At 38.9% G+C, this 22,323-nt stretch overlaps 1 long non-coding RNA gene across 1 annotated transcript; it reads right to left on the bottom strand.

Annotated features, from left to right (window-relative positions):
* Positions 1-8,344: 8,344 nt before the first annotated feature.
* On the bottom strand, positions 8,345-20,671 carry LOC141370185 (uncharacterized). Its single transcript, XR_012374015.1, has 4 exons — positions 20,542-20,671; positions 19,612-19,710; positions 9,020-9,161; positions 8,345-8,496 (listed from the first exon to the last, which is right to left on the bottom strand). It is a non-coding gene; the product is annotated as an uncharacterized lncRNA (long non-coding RNA).
* Positions 20,672-22,323: the final 1,652 nt, after the last annotated feature.

Below are 22,323 nucleotides of genomic sequence, written 5' to 3'. Positions count from 1 at the left end.
ATACATCCTTGGACACTTAGGCTGTTTCCATGTCTTGGCTATCATGAATAATGCTGCAATGAACATAGGGGTGAATATATCTCTTCAAGACAGTGATTTTGTTTTCTTCAGATAAATACCCAGAAACGGGATTGCTGGATCTTATGGTAGTTCTTTTTTAAATTTTTTGAGGAATCTTCATACTGTTTTCCACAGTGGTTTCACCAACATACATTCCTACCAACGGCGCACAAGGGTTCCCTTTTCTCCTACCCTCACCAACACTTGTTATCTTTTTGATAATAGCCATTCTAACAGGTGTGACGTGATAGCTCATTGAGGATTTGATTTGCATTTAGGTGATAATTAGTGATGTTGAGAGCCTTTTCATGTACCTGTTGGCCATTTGTATATCTTTGGAAAATGTGTATTCAGCTCCTCTGCATATTTTTAATTAGATTGTTTGTTTTTTTGTTATTGAGTTGTATGAATTCTTCTATATTTTAGATATTAGCCTCTTAACAGATATATCATTTGCAAATATTTTCTCCCATTCAGTAGGTTGCCTTTTCATTTTGTTCATGGTTTCCCTTGCTATGCAGATGCTTTTTAGCTTGGTAGAGTCCCATTTGTTTATTTTTGCTTTTGGCATCAAACCCAAATAATCATTGCCAAAAGCAATGCCAAGGAGTTTACCACCTCTCTTTTCTTCTAGGAGGTTTAGAGTTTCATGGCTTACATTCAAGTCTGTAATCCATTTTGAGCTAATTTTTATGCATGGTGTAAGATAGTGGTCCAGTTTCATTCTTTTGCATGTAGCTGTCCACTTTTCCCAATAGTATTTATTGAAGAGACTGTTCTTTCCCCATTGTATATTCTCGGCTTCTTTGTCATAAATGAATTGACCATATATGCATGAGTTCAGTTCTGGGCTCTTTATTCTGTTCCACTGATCTATGTGTCTGTTTTTATACCAATACCATACCGTTTTGACAGCTATAGCTTTGTAATATGGTTTGAAATCAGAAGTTACATGTCTCCAGCTTTGTTCTTCTTTCTCAAGATTGCATTGGTTATTCAAAGGTTTTTGTGGTTTCATATTTTAGCATTGTTTGTTCTATTTCTATAAAAGATGCCACTGGAATTTTGGTAGAGATTACATTGAATCTGTATTTTGCTTTGAGTGGTATGGACATTTTAGTAATATTAATCCTTCTAATCCATGAGCACAGGATATCTTTCCAGGTATTTGCGTCTTCATTTTCAGCGATGTCTTAATACTTTTCAGTTAACAAGTCTTTCATCTCTTTGGTTAAGTTTAGTCCTAGCATTTTATTCCTTTTGATGCAATTGTAGTTGGCACTTTTTAAATTTTTCTTTCTGAGAGTTCATTATTAGTGTAAAGAAACCCATCTGATTTTTGTTTGCTGATTTTGTATCCTGCAACGTTACTAAGTTTACTTATTAGCTCTGACAGTTTTGTCCTGCAGTCTTTAGGGTTTTCTATGTATAATACCATGTCATCTGCAAATAGTGGGACATTTTTACTTCTTTTCCAATCTCTATGCTTTTTATTTCTTTTTCTTGCCTAATTGCACTTGTTAGGACTTCCAGTACTATGTTGAATAAAAGTTGCTAGAGTAAGCAACTGGGCTTGTTGAATTCCTGATCCTTTTTTTTTTAAAATATTTTATTTATTTATTTGACAGAGAGAGAGCACAAGCAGGAGGAGCAGCAGGCTGAGTGAGAGGAAGAAGAAGGCTTCCTGCCGAGCAGGGACCCCAATGCAGGGCTCTATCCCAAGACCCTGGGACCTGGGATCAGGACCTGAGCCAAAGGCAGATGCTTAACCGACTGAGCCACCCAGGAACCCCATGAATTCCTGGACCTTGTTGAGTTCTACTTGTTGAGTAAGCAATTCTACTTTATCTTGTTCCTGATCCTAGAGGAAAACCTTTTAGTTTTTCATCATTTAGTACAGTGCTAGCTATGGGTTTGTCATATATGGCCTTTAGGATTTTTTTTAAAGATTTTATTTATTTATTTGAGAGAGAGAGAGAGCACAAAAAGGGGGAGGAGCAAAGGGGGAGGGAGAGGGAGAGAGAGAATCTGTCAGGCAGACTCAATGCAAGGCTCAATCTCATACCCTGAAATCCTGACCCTGAGATCATGACCTGAGCCGAAACCAAGGGTCAGTCACTCAACTGACTGGGCCACCCAGGTGCCCCTGCCTTTAGGAGTTTTTAAAGAGAGCTCTCTCACCCTGAAACAAATATCCAATTGGTATCTTTGGAAAGAACAGATTAAAAGGGAAAAGAGTGTCTTAGTTGGCCTACAAAAACAAATAAACAAACCCCCTTAACAAGATTAGAAGATGGAAATCAGACTTAAAACAAAAGTTAAGAATTGCAAAATATACTTTTTGTGAGGCCTATGTAAATTCCAATAGCTGAGAAATAGCTTGAACAAAGGCCCCAAGAACACACAGCAAGGCCATTTTACTGTTCCCTTTTTCTGTAATCAGATGACATCAGCTCCAGGCCTTCCCATTCATTGCCCTACATGAATGTATTTTGGACATCTACCACAAATAATTCATTGGACTGTCCTATACTTAAAATAAAAATTTAAAACTTAAATAGTAAATGCCCTAGATTTGAGCAAATATGCCTTTAAACTCGTTCTGAGAGAAAACTTACATCCCTTCTTTGTCCCTTGGAGATGGAAATCTTATTCTGTACTTAAAATGTAAATAAAGAAGATAACTTTTTGCTAAAGCTAATACCTACAACTGCCTAGGGCTGAAAAATAAAATAAACCAAAAAGAGGCTTTTTTTGAAACAAACTGCTACTTGATCTTTTTAAAGATCTTTCCCATAATTTAGTATTCCCATAATTTAGTATGCAAACTTTATAAGATTATTTATTAAGGGCAATGAAAATCTTAAAAGTCTTCTTCACAAATACTGGTAAAAAGTTTTAGCCATGACTGAGCAGGTAACTGAAACTTGAGCCATCTACCAGAAACATAATTTGGATCCAACTCATACAAACTAGTGAGTTTTGTATTAGTCTATCTGACTCATGGGTAAAATTTTTTAAACGAATGCTATAAGATCTCTATTTGTGCCTGTCTGAATGTTTATGTATGTCTACCTATGTATGTTTTGTATATGCGGTATTTTTCTACCTCTGGATGGTATTAACCAGAATTCATAAAAGAACTCTGCTTTAAGTGATTTAGAAAGAAATAAGCACTTATATAAATTAAGTATTCCAAAAACTGCCAGAAAAATCTGAACTAACCCAAATGTGTTTTTTTTTTTCAAGTCCATGTGATCTTGGATAATCTTTGATAAAATGGCTACTTTAATATTGTTGATTAAATAAAAATTGTTATGTCCTTAGAGTTGTCAACATTAAATATAATGCAGACACACAGTTTTATTCTACCTGGGCTGGCTTGTCAAACAAGCTTAATTTATCTTTACTAGTTGTTTAAGATTATAAAATTATAAATCCATTCTAAGGCATATGCTTAACTCTTGGTTTCTTTACTTCTGCGAGTTTTAATATTTGCCTAACATGCATATGTTACAAAATTTCTTAACAAAAAATAACTTTAGATGATGGCTGACTTGTTTAACATCTCATGAAATTTTCATGAGCAGTCCAAGCATAATTGTTAAGAACACGTGAGTTAAATTGAAGTGGAATAAAATTTATAAATGAGCCCTTCTGCTTAAAAATAGTTTTCCATATCTTGTTAGTAATTTAAAACTTTAATGTAATACTAAGTTAAATTAAATGATGTATATTCATTGAATATCTAGATCATTTTGAAATAAGATAAAATACTGAAACATTAACTGCTAAACATTAGTTTATCTACTTTTGGCCTCTTATTACAGACAGACTACAGATATTTGGGTCTGTTAGTAAACATGTTCTTTTATCGCTTTGAAAATCGTACTATGAGGAAACATAGGCTCCTAAAAATTATACAATTTGTGTATTCATAAGTTTGCTAATTTGCTACAGAATGCTGATATATATATATGTGCATATATATGTAGCACACAATTCACAATTGCTTCCTTGTTTTCACTGGAAATTAAGGTTACCAAGGATTAAGAATTCTAATCAATATATGTAAATAAACTACTAGGAATAATAAGGCTGGAGGAAGAAATTCTGCTTGCAAATTATGCAAAGAAAATAAGGTGTTTTCAGCTAGGCAATATATGAAAGATGCCCTCTTGTAAGAAAAAGGAGAGTAATTTTGTCCTAAAGTAGTTTTAGGTTATTTAAAGTTTGTTTCAGATGAAGCAGAGGGAAATAAAGGACAAAAACCTAGATAGATAAAGGAAGTTGTAAAAGGAAAGAGAAAAATCTTGTCTCATGTGTTCAAGCTATCTAAAATTAAGTGTATTTATCGTAAGGTTTTTTAAAATGAATTTTAATATCCATAGTGTGCTGATACAAAAATGGAGCTCACATTACTGGTCTGTTCTTAATAAGATATTATAAAAGGTTTTTCTTTACCTGTTGAGTAATCTGTCAAAGAACAGATTCTGTGTCTTATCACAATAATTTCCTATGCTTTATGTTGTCTTTGTCATGTCTTTGATTACTTAGGAAAACTGAGACTTAATATTGAAAGTGCTAAGTTTTTTTTACCGTCATGTGACCTTCCATATTTGCTTCAAAATTTTGTATTGGCACTTTGGTTAAATAGATAACTAAGTATTGTTTCAGGTGACCTGTGATTGTGTTTAATCAGGTGTTCAAACCTTTTGACATTTTTGACAAATTTCCCCAAATCAAATTTACCCAAAATTCTAAACGGAGTGGGTTGTTTTGTTTTGTTTTGTTTTGTTTTACCTGAAGATAACTTTGAGACTCCCCAGAGGGCACTTGGGGAAAATCTCAAAGGATTTGCTCTCTTACTTTGTAAAAGAAAGATGTTAAACCCATTGGGGTTTAGTGTTTTTTCTTAAGATTTTATTTGAGAGAGAGAGAGAGCATGTGCACAAGAGAGCACAGATGGTGGAGAGGGAGCAGCAGGCTGCCCATCAAGGGGGAGCCCAATGCGGGGGCTCCATCCCAGGACCCTGGGATCAGGACCTGAGCTGAAGGCAGACACCTAATGACTGAGCCACCCCCAAAAGAAGTGATTCTTAACTTTTTTTAGCTATATTTGTGTGGATATATGCTATTAATATAAATTGTTCAGAAATTGTGTAAAGTTTCTAGAAATTTTTCAGTATCTTTACCATCCACGGTATGTCCTTAAGTAATGATATCAGTCATAATTCCAGTTATTATAAAATGTATGCCACAGAAATAACCAAATTTACTTGCCCGTTGTACCATAATGAACTTTCATCAGCTCTTTAACCATGGTCATTTTACATTCTTTTGTCAATCACATACAATTGACGTTGTACTCTTAGTCTTTCTGAAAGCATGTGCCATCAACTAAAAGTGGAAATGCTCATCTTCAAGGAGATTCATGGGAAAAAGTCTGGCAAGTAGTCTGAAGTACAGGATTCTGATAACTTTAATAGCATGCCACTGGACTGGGTAAAGAGTCACAAAACTCCGAGGGAGAAAGTAATGAATGCATAAAACTGCTAATCCCAAATCAAGCAAAACAATAATTACTTTATTTAGTAAAGTAAATTATTTATTCAGCTCATGGAGCTGAATAAACTAATAAAGATGATTATAATTTTTATGGCCTTTTTGTTTGAAATATCTCTGGTTCTTTAATGTTTCATTTTCCAGATTTAAAGAATCCCTTTTCGCTTAAGCTATCAATAACTTACAGCAACATGTTGAAGTATACCTTCGTGAAACATTTACTTTTTCTTCCTACCTGATTCCTCCAGAATTTGGAAACTCCCTTTGAATATTCTTATTTTCGCGGTAACATAATTATTTGCATAAGTTTAATAGGAATCTGTTCTCCTTGTAAACATGACACAATTTGAAACTTTGGTTACTATTACCAAGGCTTTGACTGGAATGTCATATTTGAGAATGGTGCACACAAAATCAGATATGGCCAGACAGTTTTAAGGAACTAAGTAAGTTTGACTGTAGGGAGCCAAAGCTTACAAGGTCCTCTTGGAATATCCACCTGGCTTTTGGGTTCCTGGCCTTATAAGTAAGGAAGATCGCTTTCGAACAGGCCCAGGAATCTTAAAATATATTGGAAACCTCAAGAAAGAAGGAATTTCACCCAAACCTATAGGTGTTGCCGATGAGGACTGATGACAACATCTTGACTGGGCTTCCGACCCTCAAGAGGCTTTTAAAAATCTAATCTGCATTCCCTTATTTAAAGTTCCAGCTAAAGCAGACTTAAAAAAGCGTAAATGATCAATTACTATTTTTGCTGTGCTTATGCAAATAACTAGGCCAAGTTTAATGAGACGAGATTTATTTTGCAAATTAGTCTTACTTTGATTATCTTTGATAGAAATTAAAGTGATTGTAGAGAGAAAATTCTATGTGTCAATGAAAAAATATAGCACATCCTTGTGGGTCGTTGAATTCTAGCTAAGTTTGCTCCCATTGAGCTTTTTCACCTCTTTGTAAATTGGCTCCTGCTGTTTTGTACATTTTGTCAGTAATTAACATTTCTAATTTTTTTCCTCACCCTTCTGACTTGGCAACACTGAGAACTAAAATCTGACTTCCCAGATCCTTATTGAGACCATCTAAAAGGGCTCTAAAAGCAAATGATGGATGCTTCCTTGCTGTGCCCCGAAAAATAACCATGTCTGTGACACTGACGTATATGCCACTACTAAAGACATTCACACTGCAAACTGCAAACCAGAGAAACTGGAAGTTGGATTATCACAGCCATCCTCACCCTACCATCTAAAGATGCTCTGAGCTCAACCTCTAGAAATCTTTTTGACAGACTTCGTCTGGTCCCCAAAACTGGGTTTATAATTTGCTTCATTCATTCACTTTTGTTTTTCCTTTTGTTTCCGTAGAAATGTCCCTTCCTGAAAAAAAATAAGTTTCACTGGGCAGAATGAAAGGTATCAGAATATGCCACCCCAAAGTACGCCTCTTTGTCACATGGACTATTTTGAGCTAAAGGCAATTGAGGACCAGCATATGTAAGAAAAGCTGTTTACCTCCTCCTAGCTACCTAAAAATAGAGTACAAATTTCCCCCTTTTGTAAAGGAAATTTACATTTAAAAAGGAAATTTCCATTTGTAAGGATGTCTCTTACCAGGGAGAGAGCTACACCCAGAGACAACTCTCCTGAGAGACATAACCAGACAACCCTTACTTAACCGTATATTTTCTCCCTTCCCCTTTCCATAACTTGCCTCCCCAACCCAGAAGTTCAAACCTCTTTTCTTTTGTTTAGCCTAAGATAGTCTATAAAGCCTCAATCATCTAGCTGCCTCCTTGAGTCTTCATTTTGTTGTGAGTCTCCATGCATATGTATGTAACCAGATCTTTTTATCTCTCTCTCTTGCTAGAGAAAGGTTTTCCTTCCCTTCATAGGCAAAGACCCCGGAGATGAGTGAGGTGAGGGCACACAAGTGGTGGGTGATGCATACAAATGGTTAAGTGAGAAAGTGAGAATCAAGCTCTAACAACCTGGCCTCAAAGTCCACACATTTCATTGAATTGGAGGTGATTTTATTAACTTCTCTGATAGCCTTTTTTTTTTTTTTTTTGTCCGTCTCTCCAGTAGAATGTAAGCCTCTTGAGGAAATGGCATTTCTCTATCTTATTCGCCATTATATCTTCAACATGGAACCCAGTGCCTGACTCAAGAAGATGCTCAATAAATATCTGTAGAATGAATGAATAAAGGGTTCCTGGATGGGAAATGGATTTTAAGGTGGTCTTGTTCCTGTCACTGTTCAAAAAAGCACTACTGAGTTACTACATGGACGAATGAGAAGTGCTGGTGAGTGAAGGCAACAGACTGCGAGAAAACGAGACAGATGGTCTAGCTTGCTCACATGTCCAGCCAGCCTTAGAAGTCCTTGAACTCTAGAGGATATCCTTAAGGAAACAGGAAGGAAGCAAAATCAGAAATTCCTTAGGAAGTTCGAAAAAGGAAATGTAGAGAATCGGGCACATTGTATGACATATAGGAAGTTATTTAAAGCAGGTTTTTGAAACTGTGAATCTATAAGTGGGTTATAAAAATCCAGGAACTTCATACAATTTTACACAAAAACATGTCTCTTTATATTCATGTGCAAATTCCTAGGGCAATAGTTTCTCTCATATTTGGAAGTAAATCCATAACTTCCACATGATTAAGAAGTACTAAGTGATTACGGCAACTCATAGATAATCTAGACTCACTTTCAGATGAAGAAACCAAGGCCCGAAGACGTTACGGGACCTGCTAAAATTCAAACAATAAGTTGGATGACAAGAAGGGCCGGACTCAGGTCTCTTGATTCCTAATTCAGCATTCTTTGCTGTGTCTCTATGCCGTCCTGAAATTAAGTCATAGAATACTGTGTGAAGAAAAAAGAAAAGTTTAATTTCTTGGAAAAAAGAAGAGAAAATTTAAACAAATTCATTATAAAGGTTAAAGCAGTAGAACCCTAAGACTAGAGGAGGTTGAGGTATATTTAACATTTCCCTGATGTTAGGTGAAAAATGCCTCTAAATATCCTGAGACGTTTATTTTTCAAGATGGTTATAGAATACAAAAGAAAAGACCTAAATAATTATTCAGCCATTCAGCTGAGAAGCGGTAAGAACTAGATTATCTTTATTCGACATATAAATGTGAATATGTATCAAAGTCATCCACAAAAAAGAATTTTAAAAAAGAATAATGAAGGCATAAACCTATCGAAGTCTAGTGCTCATCTATGATACTAAGCGAAAAAAAAAAACCACCGAGAAACAAAAATAAAAAACAAAAAAAAGCCCATGGTGTTTCCTCATAAATACTAAGATAAAGCATTGTGAACATTTGATTGTCTTTCACAATGCGGTCTCAAGGACAGATTAAGTAAATGAAATCCTCACTCTCCAATCCTCATGTTAGGCAGTTCATCAACTTTTGTTCAGAGAATGGCAGACTGTCGGGAGACCTGAGCTCAAATCTTGCAGTAGCCACTAAATCATGGACTTGCAGAAGTCAGCTTCTCTGTTTCTCAATTTTTTCCATCTTCAGAGTGGAAAAAAAAAAAAGTGATCTTAGACAGTGTTTTTCAAACTTTTTTAAACTGTGTTTTATTCTTAAACATTTTTTTATTACCACCAGTAGTAAGACACATATCTTATATTATCTGCATGAATAAACATATGTGTCTATGACTGAAATAAAAGTTTCATGTAACAATATCAACCCGTCGTATATTCAGGACACTCTGATATTTTCTATTCTATTAGGTTATGTCCTGTTTCTTTCTTTTTTTACAATGCGTATTATGACCCATTAAATTGATTTCACGACCTACCCATGGGTCACAATCTACAGTTTAAAAGACATTACAAAAAACATTAAGGTTGGGGCGCCTGGGTGGCTCAGTCGCTAAGCGTCTGCCTTCGGCTTGGGTCATGATCCCAGGGTCCTGGGATCGAGTCCCACATCAGGCTCCCCGCTCCGCGGGAAGCCTGCTCCCTCTGCCACTCCCTCTGCTTGTGTTCCCTCTCTAACTGTGTCTCTCTCTGTCAAATAAATAAATAAATAAATAAATCTTAAAAAAAAAAAAGGTGTGGGGCGCCTGGGTGGCTCAGTCGGTTAAGCATCTGCCTTTGGCTCAGGTCATGGTCCCAGGGTCCTGGGATCGAGCCCCGCATCGCGCTCCCTGCTCGGCGGGAAGCCTGCTTCTCCCTCTCCCGCTCCCCCTGCTTGTGTTCCCTCTCTGTCAAATAAATAAATAAAATCTTTAAAAAAAATTAAGGTCACTTGTAGCTTTTATATTCTACTGATAAACTCACTACAAGGACCACAAGTCAAGAGTAAAATCCGTCTACTTGAATTTCTGTTTTTCCCCCTCCTTATCTTGATGGTAATAATGGACCGTGATAAAGAATTTCAGGTGGCAAAAGAGAAGCAGGAGTTTTAAGCATTCATGAAAGGTAATTCAGCCAGTAAGTAATTTAACATCAGCCATAGAGAAAAGACAAGGCATTCACAAGTAAATCAGGACATTTTTAGTGACATTTTTAATAGACTACCTGTGAGCCGTTTAAGTTTTAAGAGCTTCTCAAGAGGATGTTTAAGAGAAGGAGGAGACTGAGGGGTTAGGGAGAAGAGCAGAGAAGGAGAAAAAGAGATAAACGTTCAGGTGTTGGTGGGCGGTGCTGGCCCCTCTGACCTTCCCTGGTGGTAGGCTTAGCTCCTGGGAGAAACCTCCTCTCTACCTGTGAAAACGGACCCCATGAGCCATGTCGGCATGCCCCACTCTGAGAGCAGTCCTTTAGATCACAAATCTGATCGTTGCATGTCTGCTTAAAATTCCTCAGGAATTCTCAGCATCTCCAGGATAATGTGTAAACTCTTCAGCATGGCACACCAGCCGTTTCTAATCGGATCACAGGTTCTCCCATCGCCCCCCCCCCCAACCCACCCCAAACCCTCCATGCCCCAGGGTGCAGACGCCATCACTAGTTACATCGAATCTGGCAAGTTCCCTTAAACATCCCTTGTCAGGCCTCTAACATTTTCTCAGTTCTTTTCTCTTTCTAGAATACCCTCCTCCCTGCTTACCTTTTCCCTTCCCTCCCGTCCTAGCACACGTATCCTTTCTCTGTCCTGCCCCACCTTCTCTAACACTGTGCTGGCCCCCGTCACAGATGCTAATACCATACATTGCAACACATCTGTTCATCTTTCCCACGAGACCATGAGTCCTTGAGAGCAGGGGGTCATGTCCATCCTATTCGTAGGTGAACAGTACGCAGCACATAGTTAAAGTTCCATAAATAATCTGTTCACAGAATGAATGAATACTGAAGGACTTTCTTATACTCCACTTGTCCCAGCCACTGAGAGTCGCTGAAGGTTCTGAAATTCAGTAATGATGCTTGCCAGTCGAGTGTAATCAGATGAAGTAGATAATCCTTCAGTCTCCCAGCAAAACTCTAGCTAAATGTTCACACGACAAGTAAGCTGTGAGTCCTGGTTTAAAGAGACGATAATGATTCAGCAGATTGGGAACATCAGCTGCTGGCAGCCAATCAAGAGAACGTCGTCTTCCTAAAAGGGCCCCTCCAAAAAAGTTTGGAATTGAGTGGAAAGAACTCAGAAAACCACGGTGGAGAACCACTAGATTTTAGAAAATTTAGCATTTCGACTGTATCCCCTTTATTCGTGGAAAACAGAGAGAAGTAAGGCTAATGGTAAAAGTCGTTAAGTGTGAAAGAAAGCAGAGCACTCATAGCTTATAGCCCTATTCCTACTTTGATTATTAGAAGAGTAGGGTTTCACTAAAACAAGAAATCCCTGGTGTGAGGAGCAAGTAACGAGGGATCAGGATAATTCATTTTAAAAATATGGCCAATAAAATGGGAGAGTCAATTAAATCCAACAAGGGAAAATGATCAGAGGAACAAAGGTAATAAATGTTGGCCCCAAGGGAAAGTAGAATGAAGTATCTGATCTTGGAAGATGAACAGAGGTGAGAGAAAGGAATGCCCAAAATAAGGGGATGAAACAGATCCTGATTCTAGAGTGACCAAGGAGATGCTTTTGGAATTGAAGTCATTTTAGATTTCGTGTCTTAACAGGAAACTACAAGAGGACAACTAGGAAGTAAAAAATTTGCTTCCATTAAATTGCTGATAAGAAACGGGTTAGAGAACACAAAGAATTAAGGGCATGGCTTAAATCTCCTGTCTCTATGTCATGAAGAGTGTCTCAATTACATAACGATTTCTTTTCATTTCCTAAAGAACAAAGGAACTGAACAAAGCAAATGCATTGATTGGTTATCAGAAAGAATAAACAAGTCTGATTTCAAAAGTATTTCCCACTGAATCAAATTCTGGTCCTCAGTGAATTCTGGGGGGAAATGCCTATGAGTACAGACATATAGGAATATATAGGAATATAACCAGTAAAATCGCAGGAATTTTTGAAGACAATTCAAGATACCAATGTAATCATATTTTTAGCATCACTGGAATCTTGTGCTAAAAATTAATGATGGTTGTTTGTTAGTGGTAAAACTGTGATTTTCTTTTTTAGAACTTTTTCTTTTCTTTATTTATATTATCAAAAGTTTTCACAATGAACATATATTACTATTATCATGAAGGGAAAAAAATCCCCTTTCCCCCCTTGGCAAAAATTCTGAATAGGATAATACTTAAAAATTGATTTATTTGATCTCTTATGGTAGAAAAATGAAAAATTCGATCCCATGAACTCAAATCACTCCTAAGCGGATCCTAGGAAATTAGACTATTCAAAAGAGCATCACATCCAGTCTCTTAAAACTAGAACCTGGAAGACAGCAGCTGCAGCTGCTTTCATTACTCCTTCCCTCTGGGCAGAGGTGAACTTTTATTGGGTTACTTGGCAGTAAGTAAACAAATATGGGTAAGAGATTTCCTCGACTGAAGGGACAGAAACTAACTCAGGTAGCTCGGAGTTTTAAAAGATGGGTCTGTTTTTAAGGACGGAGAGAACTCAAGAAAACACTGTTGAATCCAGCCTCCTGGGAGCGAGGGGGAACGGGGGTGGGGTAGGGGGGGCCTGTCAGGCGGGGGATAGAGCTCCATGCGTCCTGGAGACACAGGGCCTCTGTTCTTTGGCATTTTCGGAATATCTGCTCTGTTCTTATCTCTGCAGACCAGATCCTTTCACGTTTTCAAAATTTCGGCTGCTCTCTGATTTTGGCCTGCACATGGCTTTTTCTAGGCCACAAAGCTGACTCCAGGCACGATGCTACGTAACAGATCAGCTTCTAGCAGCCAACACAAACTCTCAGAAAGCTGATCCCACATTGGTTCTAAGAGAAGCTGCCGATCGTCTGAGTGTGGGTGAGATATACGCGCCTGTTCCGATGAGCCAGGGTAGAGGAGCCAGATGCCCTCATCAACATGGCCACCTAGGCTCACCTCTTCAACAGAGCCTTTTCTGGGGTCTTTTGCAGAGAAGGGACGTGGTGCTAATGACTATCCAAAATATATTTATTACCCTTTACTAAGCAACTTTGGATGCATCATTATATTTGGTAATGGGATGAAAATGTTATTGTGTAGTTCATCCTTGCCTCTTCCGCCCCTCTCACCAAGTATCCCGTTGTTCCTTTTTTTGGCTGCCAAGAGCCCCAAGCCCAGGTCTTCCTTTACAAGAAATAACCCAACTCCAAAAGCATCTACCCCCTTTCTCCCCCTCCAGTCTCATTCCTATAGCAGCCGGCTTTTTCCTGGCTAAAAGAGATCAACGAATCCATACTAAAGTACTTAGGGCTGGTAAAGTGATTGCATGGCAAGCCGTTCAGCCTCTCAGGGACTTAGGTTACTTATCCCTACAGTGACAGAACCTGGACTGATAGACCCTTAGGACGTTTTCGAGTATAATGTTCTAAGTTCCGAAGATAAAAGTTGAAGATCACCCCCCTCCAAGGCTCCCTTTTAAGACTATTCTGAATCATAAGAAGAGTTAACATCCACTTAAGGCTTATTAGACATCATACACTCCTCGGAGAGCTTTACATATAACACTTTCTTTGATCCTTAGAACAACCCAGATAAGAGAGTGTGTTAATTAGGATCGTATTCACTGTGGTAGCAAATACATGCTGGCAACATATACCTTAAATAAAATCAGAGTTTATTTCTCATTGACATCACAGGCCAGGATGGGTGTTCCTGGTTTTGGAGGCTTTCTTCCATTTGGTGATTCAGAAACCCAGGCTGTGTGTGTGTGTGTGTGTGTGTGTGTGTGTGTGTGTGTGTCTGCCGCCACCTAGATCTCTCTGCCATCTGCTTGAAGGAAAAAGAGAGTACAGGAAAGAGTCATGAAGTGTTAGACTTGCCAGGAACCATGTCATCTGAAGGTCACAAACTGGCAACCTGGGCCAAATCGGGCCCAAAGACGAGATGTGCTTTGTTTGGTTCATTATGTGCATCAGTGGTCCACATGTAAAAAAGGGGAGCTCACAGTTTTTAAAAATCTAGATTCACTCTGGAAAAATGAGAAGACCTGGCAACTCTGCCTGGCCAGCACCCACCCCCACCCCCCAGCCCCGGCCGGAATGAGAGCCAGTAATGCCCTTTGGCCATTGCATGGATCCCCCAGCTGCCCCAGCCCTGCTTCAATTCATTTACGACCCTGCCCAGACCCTGTTGACAGCACAGGAGTTGGCAACCCTGGCTCAATTGACCTGTTCGGGTGTCACAGCTAGGGAAGTGAGAAGTGGAGAAGCCAAGTGACTCACCTGTCCACACCACTCTTCTGACATAACAGGGTTAATAGAGCTGGTCTAAGGGCACTCTGTCCATACCTTCCTTTCTCTGGCTCATACTTTCTCCTGAAGAGCTTTGGAAAGGAAGCGTACCATCTGAGGAAATTATGTCTCAAGCAGGAAGAGACAAGGATGATGTCAACCAGTGGATAAGCTGGAGAGGCCCACTGACTAGAAGTCGAGAGACGTGGGTAGGAAATTATTAATGGGAGGAAGTGGAAGGAAGAGAGAGATTCCATGCATAATAAGGGCACAGGAGAGAGGCACCCATGGAGAGCTAGGGTAAGGTGAGGAGACAGTGCAAGGCAGGCACCCAGTTGCTCTGCCCCTCTAGAGATGAAAGCCTGGCTGGAAAGCCGCCACAGACAGAAAAAAAGGAGGCTGCCAAATAGAGACTAAAATCAAAACTGATCAGAAAAAATACTTAGACATCATAAGAGCTTTCTTCTTCGGCTTTATTTCTTTTGAACAGCAACAGAAGCCGTATGAAGGAAAGCCGAGATTTCTCAAGGTTGCCTGAGAACTTACTAACAGGAGATCGAAACAATTATCTAAAACAATTAGACTGGCAAGAAAAAAGAAAGAAAGAAAGAAAGAAAGAAAGAAAGAAAGAAAGAAAGAAAGAAAGAAAGAAAGAAAGAAAGAAAGAAAGAAAGAAAGAAAAAGAATCTTCCTGAAACCAAAATGCAACCTGGGGAATTTTACCAAGAATTTGCTGTTTAAGCGTTCAGCAAACGTTTTTCTCGAAAGAAAAATGAACCAAGACTGAGGCACACGGGACTTTTTCTTGGCGGGGGTTCGGGATCCCAGGACTGGTTCTGCTGCAAGTCTATGGAATTCACATGGAATGCTGTTGTGCGACTTAACTATAAAGATTAGTAGAGAGAAGTAGCAAAACGATCTTTGAGATCCTGATGGGTGCCAAAACAGTAGGGAGGGAGTAATGTAGACAGTTGATAATCTTAAAAAAAAAATTTCATGGGCGCCTGGGTGGCTCAGTTGGTTAAGCGACTGCCTTCGGCTCAGGTCATGATCCTGGAGTCCCGGGATCGAGTCCCGCATCGGGCTCCCTGCTCAGCAGGGAGTCTGCTTCTCCCTCTGACCCTCCCCCCATCTCATGTGCTTTCTCTCTCATTCTCTCTGTCTCTCAAATAAATAAATAAAATCTTTAAAAAAAAATTTCATGTGTAATTAGCACATGAAAGTCAGAAGGACTGGGTGCTGCCACTAATGGGCTGGATCGCTGTGAGCCAATCACTTCAGTTCTCTAAGACTCAGTTTCCTCACCTGTGAAGCGAGGTGCTTGGGCTGACTTTCAAGGTGTTATTCTCAGATCAGCAGCGGCAGCAGCGGAGAACTTGTTAGAAATACAAATTCTTAGGTCTCATTCCAGACCTAACTGATGCCCTGCAATCTGTGTTGTACCCAGCCCTCTGAGTGAGACACCTATAAAGTGTGAGAACACCAGAACAAAGGATGTTCTCTACCTATTGCCATAAATACTCTAATTCTAATGAGAGAGCTAGGTTCCTAGCAGATGGCATTAAAGAGTTTTTAAAAGATATTCAATGTGACAAGACATGATTATTTGTTTCAAATGATGCAAGTGTTTGGTTAACCATTCAATTTTATAAAACGTAAGAACAGCCATGCTCAGGTAAGGAGCTTTCCAACAATGAAACGAAGTGCACCGAAGCTAAATTAAAAACCCCAGATGATAGGACGGGGACAGTCACATATGCATTGGCAGTGATCTCCCTATGAGGGTACATACAAATTAGGACAGGTTCAGTGTGCTGAAAGTAAAAAGAAGAAGGATCCATCCCTTTTAGTGTTTCTGTTCTACAGTTAAAAAAAAAAAAAGACTGACAGCTCACTAAATGAACTTTCTTATAATTAGCTACCTTATTTTAACAGTACTTGTGTTTATAAAAAAATCTTCAAGGCTCCTTGGAAGTTTTAGTGGAGTCATAGAGCTCAAAGGTTGAGCTCTAATACCAAAAAGCAAGAGAGAATACAAGCCAAGAAGCAAAATAAACAAGACAGATCAACTTCATAATCAACTTCGCTCTGTCCAGGAGTACTTGAAGATGAATACGACTGTAAAACTGAGGGATTCTAGTTTGCTTTCCATAGCACCCTCTTCTTGGTTTTCCCTCTTCGCTTTAAGAGACCGGCTCTTTTATTTCTTTTCCATGTCAGTCATTTATGCTTGTTTTCATTGACTCTTAACACTAGAGTAAGAATAAATTTTATGATGTGCTATGTCAGCCAGGCATTTTCATGTTGTTTTTCATAATGAATTCTAGAATGAAAGGTCCTGTCTTTTCTATGAAAAGAGCTACAGGTACCACCCAATAAATAGAGAAATTTTTGAATGGAGCAGAAAAGCCTCCAAGGTCCGTAAGGAGACTTCTGAAAGTCCATCGGCTTAATGATCTTCTTAGCAACCTTCTTAGGACAATTGGGAGCAGTGGTGGTAGAGGACGTAGAGTCGCAGGGCAGACAGAGTAGCAGGGGAGGTGGAGTAGCAGAGGAAGTGGAGTAGTAGGGGATGTGGAGTAGCAAGGGAGGTGGAGTAGCAGGGGAGGTGGAGCTGGGAGCAGTCCAGAAGCCCATGGTAAAATGAATAGAGACTATACTGGCCTTTCTGCTAAAAGAATTTTCTCCCACAAGTAAAACAATCTGCAGGTTGCCTAGGCAAGACAGACTCTATTAGTTGTCACAAAATCTCTCCCAGGACAGAAGTCTTCCTACCTTAGAGGTCAGCTCTCTCCCATCCTTCCTGCTTCTCTACCCCATCTTTTCATGCATGCATTCAGATCAGCCCATCTCCCTTCCCCCCCCCCCCAGTTGTAATGCATCTTCTGTCCCAGGAGCCAGGGCCACTGTGTTGGTTATGTAGGTTGTACCCTCCACAAAAGGCTCACCCAAGTGGCACCACGCAGAGGGGGTGAATGGAGGCTGAGATTTAGCCCATACATCCCTCATTAAACCCTGCATTAGGGGACTGACCTTTTCTAACTCCCACAAATGTACCGTGAGAGCTAGCTAGGCACAATCATGCCAGTACCCCCCACACTGTATTTTTGGGCACATCTGACACTGTAGTAGTTTTCTTAAAGAAACTCCTCTTTACACGCTCTCTAGATTAATCCATGCTTCTCATTCCTTCCATAAAACATGCTGACAAGTGCCCATGGCACGCCCATGCCAGCCATTGGTAGACACTCTGTAGCATGCTCTGGGCACGTCTACTCCCTTCAGTTAGGTTCTATGTATATCAAGCACTCCTATTTGTCCCCAGACTGGTTTCAACCCATCATACTTGTTGTTTTAATGATCTAAATTAATTAAATATTGAATCAACTGATGACACCGTGTAAAAAGAGAAAGAGTTGTGGTTTCTGTGAAAACTAAGTTCAAGATATGCAAAAACTAGAAAGGGGTTGAGTACTCAAAATAGCTGTTGATTTGGTTGTGGGGAGACAACTATAAAAGGTTGAAAAAGAAAAATGCAAAGTCTAGGATTCTGCGCTTGAATTACTTTGTATGTGATATGAAGTCCTTGATTCACTTTAAAGAAATTCAAGCAAGAAATCATAGACCAGGAATTATGAGTGTAGTTTATGAAAGAAAGATGTGTCACTGTAATCCACAGACCCATGTTTAAAAACAAAAAAAAATAATGAAAGTTTTCAAAATTAAAAACTTTGGGCCTATAGCAAAACACATGTACAGTATTCATATATTTTAAGGTAAAACACAGGCTTCAGAAATGTCTGTGCTATTTTAAGCAGTTTTTCCAATTAATCAATTGTCAACCAATACCCAGTCCAGATCATGTCATATAAGAAGGCTTCTATAGAATTTTATTTGGTGCTTAAGGAGATTTGTGAATAGTAGCTCTCACCCTTTGTGATGCCTTTCTGTGCAACTTTAAATATCTTATAGTATATCTGCCGTTTCTAGCAGTATTTTTTGTTTTTAAATCTTTTTTATTTTTAAATTGCCAACAGTACTTTTGACAAAGCAGTAATGTATCACAAGAGAAAAGAGTCATCCTCAATAAAAGCCATACAATCATGTCTATACCAACTCAAAATATAAAACAATGTTCTTTGGAATTCAATTTGGCTTTAGGAAACATACTTCACTACAGATTAGGACAAGACACACATTCTATCTGGCAGCCACGAATCAGTATTTGGCATCTCCACTGGAAATTTTGTAAAAATTGCCTTTTAAAAAGTTCACCCTGACTAAAAGACAGCTGGGTATAACAAACTCAGAACTTTTCTTAGGAAGCATGATTTAATGTGAGGTTAATGATTCATTAGGGGAGGAAGAAAGAACTGGAAAAGAAGTTTTATTTCATCATTTCCTAACGTTTTAGAATCAAAGATTCAAGCAGTTTTGGAAGTGGGGAGAAATTCAGGGGTCAGCATGCCTTTGTCTTACAGCAGAAAGTTCTTCAGATCAAATGGTCCCCTATTCTGGTGTATCTCTACTGCAAATGAGATGTTCTCCACACTGGAAAGGAGTATGCTTCATTATTAAAAAAATTCTTTCTTTTTTTTTTTAAGATTTTATTTATTTATTTGAGAGAGAGAGCATGAGTACTGGGGGAGGGGCAGAGGGAAAGGGAGAAGCAGACTCCCCCTGAGCAGGGAGCCCGATGCGGGGCTCCGTCCCAGGACCCCGGGATCATGACCTGAGCCGAAGGCAGACGCTTAACAGACTGAGCCACCTACGTGCCCCTCAGAAAATTCTTTCTTATTGTGAGTTTTACTCTATCATTTTGTCACCTCCGCTTCTGGATTTCAGTTCTGGAAACTTGCAACTTGAACATTTCTGTTCTTGCATATTTTGAAGGAACTGGGTATAGTTATCCTGGAGAAAACAAAGTGTGTGTGTGTGTGTGTGTGTGTGTGTGTGTGTGTGTGTGTGTGTGTGTGTCCTGGATGGGTTGTGGGTAAGAGTAAGAAGCTTCGCAGTATAAGGGAAAACTACCTGTCAGTTTAGCAATTAAATAATGTGAAGGCATGCCTTAAAAAGTAGTGAACTCCCTTGTTCCAGAAGAGAGCAGTGATTAACTCCTGGGATGACTTCAGGATGGGATTCTTATATTGGGCAGAAGGTCAGGATAAGAGGCCTCTAAAATTCCGTTGAACATTCTAAAAGTTCTTAATATACCTGATAGTCTCCATGATTTTCTATTCCGTAACGTACTTGGTTTCTTCAAGTATCCTTTATATGCTGTAGCTTCCGGATCTTTTCACTCTTTCAGCTGGTCTGGTATGAAAACATGTTGATGTAATAAATATCCTTAAAATTTTGTATCCAAAATTTAAATTTAATAATCAGTAAAAATTATGCTGAAATGGGGTCACCAGGAAATGGCCTCCATTTGGTGATTTTGATATTGCTAGTAAAAGACAATATGATGGGGCACCTGGGTGGCACAGTCGGTTAAGGGTCCGACTCTTGGTTTTGGCTCAGGTCGTGATCTCAGGGTCGCGAGATCAAACCCCATGTCAGGCTCCACGTTTAGTGTGGAGTCTGCTTGGGTTTCTCTCTCCCTCTCCCTGCCCCTCCCCACCCTCTAAAATAAATAAATAAATCTTTTTTAAAAAGATAACATGAACTGCGTTGTTGCTAAAGAGCCTTGGAGGGACGCCTGGGTGGCTCAGTTGGTTAAGCAACTGCCTTCTGCTCAGGTCATGATCCTGGAGTCCTGGGATCAAGTCCCACAACGGGCTCCCTGCTCAGCAGGGAGTCTGCTTCTCCCTCTGACCCTCTTCCCTCTCATGTGCTCTCTCTCTCTCATTCTCTCTCTCAAATAAATAAATAAAATCTTTAAAAAAAAAAAAGAGCCTTGGAAAACACTAATGTCAAAAAAGTGGCCAGAATTGATTCTTAGAACTAGAATATCACTAATAAACCAGTAAGTTAGTTAATTACTTTGTAGCCTAGTTAAAGAAACACAGGTCAAGAATCCCTTATTCGTAATCCAGAAAACTTGGAAAACAAATTTTTCCATAACCATTTGGTGGCAGAAACTGATGTGAATCACTGGAGGCTATTTAATTATCTATACTTATCCTGTTTACTCTGAATACTCACATGTTTGGCAGCCGATGTATTTCAATGTTTGATTCGGAGGTGCACTCTATTACTTTTCTAAATCCAAAGTATTTGAATTCAGAAACACATCTGGCCAACAACAGCAGGTTTGCTTGCTTGCAGGCGTGGGCTCCTGGAGACTGGTGGTGGGCACCTGCGTATTTGCAAGAAAAAGGAGAAGTCATTCTACTTGCAGTAGCGTGAGCTCCAGACCCTCTGAAGGATCTAGCTATACAAATAAAACAACGGGATCCTGAAGAAAACATACATTTAATGCCATGGTAGACTCCCAAACAGTAATGGAAATCTATACACACACACACACACACACACACACACACACACCTCATACATACACACTAAATACAAAATAAATAAAAACGGACCAAATACAAACCAAGAGGAGAGGGGCATGAAAAGGGAAAAAGAAAATTAACTCAATCATTCCAAAGATTGTAAGATAACCTATTGGTCACAATAGGCTACTTTATGCTATGACGATCAATAACTTCACTAACTCACTGACGTAACACACACCAAGCTTTCCTCTCACTCTTGCTGCACACCAATGCGGGCTGGTAGGAGAATCTGCTCCGCACAGTCGCTGAAGGACTTGACTGTGAAGGTTTTGCCCTCCAGCATGTTGTAAGCTGTTGCAACAGGATGAAAGAACATGTGGAGAACCCAAACCCACCGTTCCCAGTTTTGGACCAGAAATGGCATATGTCACTTTTGTTTCTATTGCCCTGGACTGTTCATGTTGCCTCCCCTTAAAGCAAGTGTTCAGATAGGCCAGCATATGGAATATTTACTGATCATTACTGTGTCTGCTGTAAAAAGAGAAAAAAAAGAAACAGAAAAAGTGGGATAGAAATTTAAAATGACGTTGTATAAACAAATCCAGATAAATGTACAAATCAAGTTGCTTGTAAGTAAAAAAGGTGATGCCAGAAAGAATTATTTTAATCTAATTTGTCAATGTTCAAGAGAATCACCAAAAATGTGAAAACAAATGAAGCTTGAAAATAAAAATACAAAGAAGGGTATAACAGGCAACCATGAACCAAAAGAAAGCTGATGTGGCTATATTTTTATCAGAAGTAATAGGTGTTAAGACTAAAAATTATTAACTATAAGGGGAGAGACTCATAATAGTTTTTTAAAAGCTCAATTCAAGAAGAAGATATAAAAATTTTAAACTTATGTATGCCTAATAAAATAATATCAAATTATATAAAGTAAAAATTGATAAGGTGGAGAAAAAATGCGGCTCACAAAGCTTAAAATATCTACTATCTGGCCTTTTACAGAATAAGTTTGTAGACCTCTATACGCGGACATATAGGGCGTCTCAGCAAATTTCAAAATATTTGTTCCAAACGATAGTAATCTTTGAAGCACAATGCAACTAAGATGCTAATTAAAAAATAAGTTTAAATAAGTAAAAAATTCCACATTCTTGAATGTTTAAAAGGAAACCATACTTTTGGTTCCCGGCTCAGCGGGGAGCCTGCTTCTCCCTCTGACCCTCTCCCCTCTCATGCTGTTTCTCTCTCTCTCTCTCTCTCTCTCAAATAAATAAAATCTTAAAAAAAAAAAGAAACCATACTTTTAAATAATGCATTGGTCAAAGGAGAAATAATAATGGGAATTTTAGAATACTATATAGTAAGTGATAATGAATATATTACATATTAGAACTTGATAGATGGCCAAGGATGGACAATTTGAACATCACTAAGGGCACTAATTGGAATGCATAAAAACAGACCAAATATGGTT

The sequence above is a fragment of the Callorhinus ursinus genome, unplaced genomic scaffold (assembly GCF_003265705.2).
Source record: "Callorhinus ursinus isolate GAN/ISIS: 27379988/994484 unplaced genomic scaffold, GSC_fseal_2.0 scaffold27, whole genome shotgun sequence".
Taxonomy (NCBI): domain Eukaryota; kingdom Metazoa; phylum Chordata; class Mammalia; order Carnivora; family Otariidae; genus Callorhinus; species Callorhinus ursinus.
This window is presented reverse-complemented; position numbering and strand designations above follow the sequence as displayed.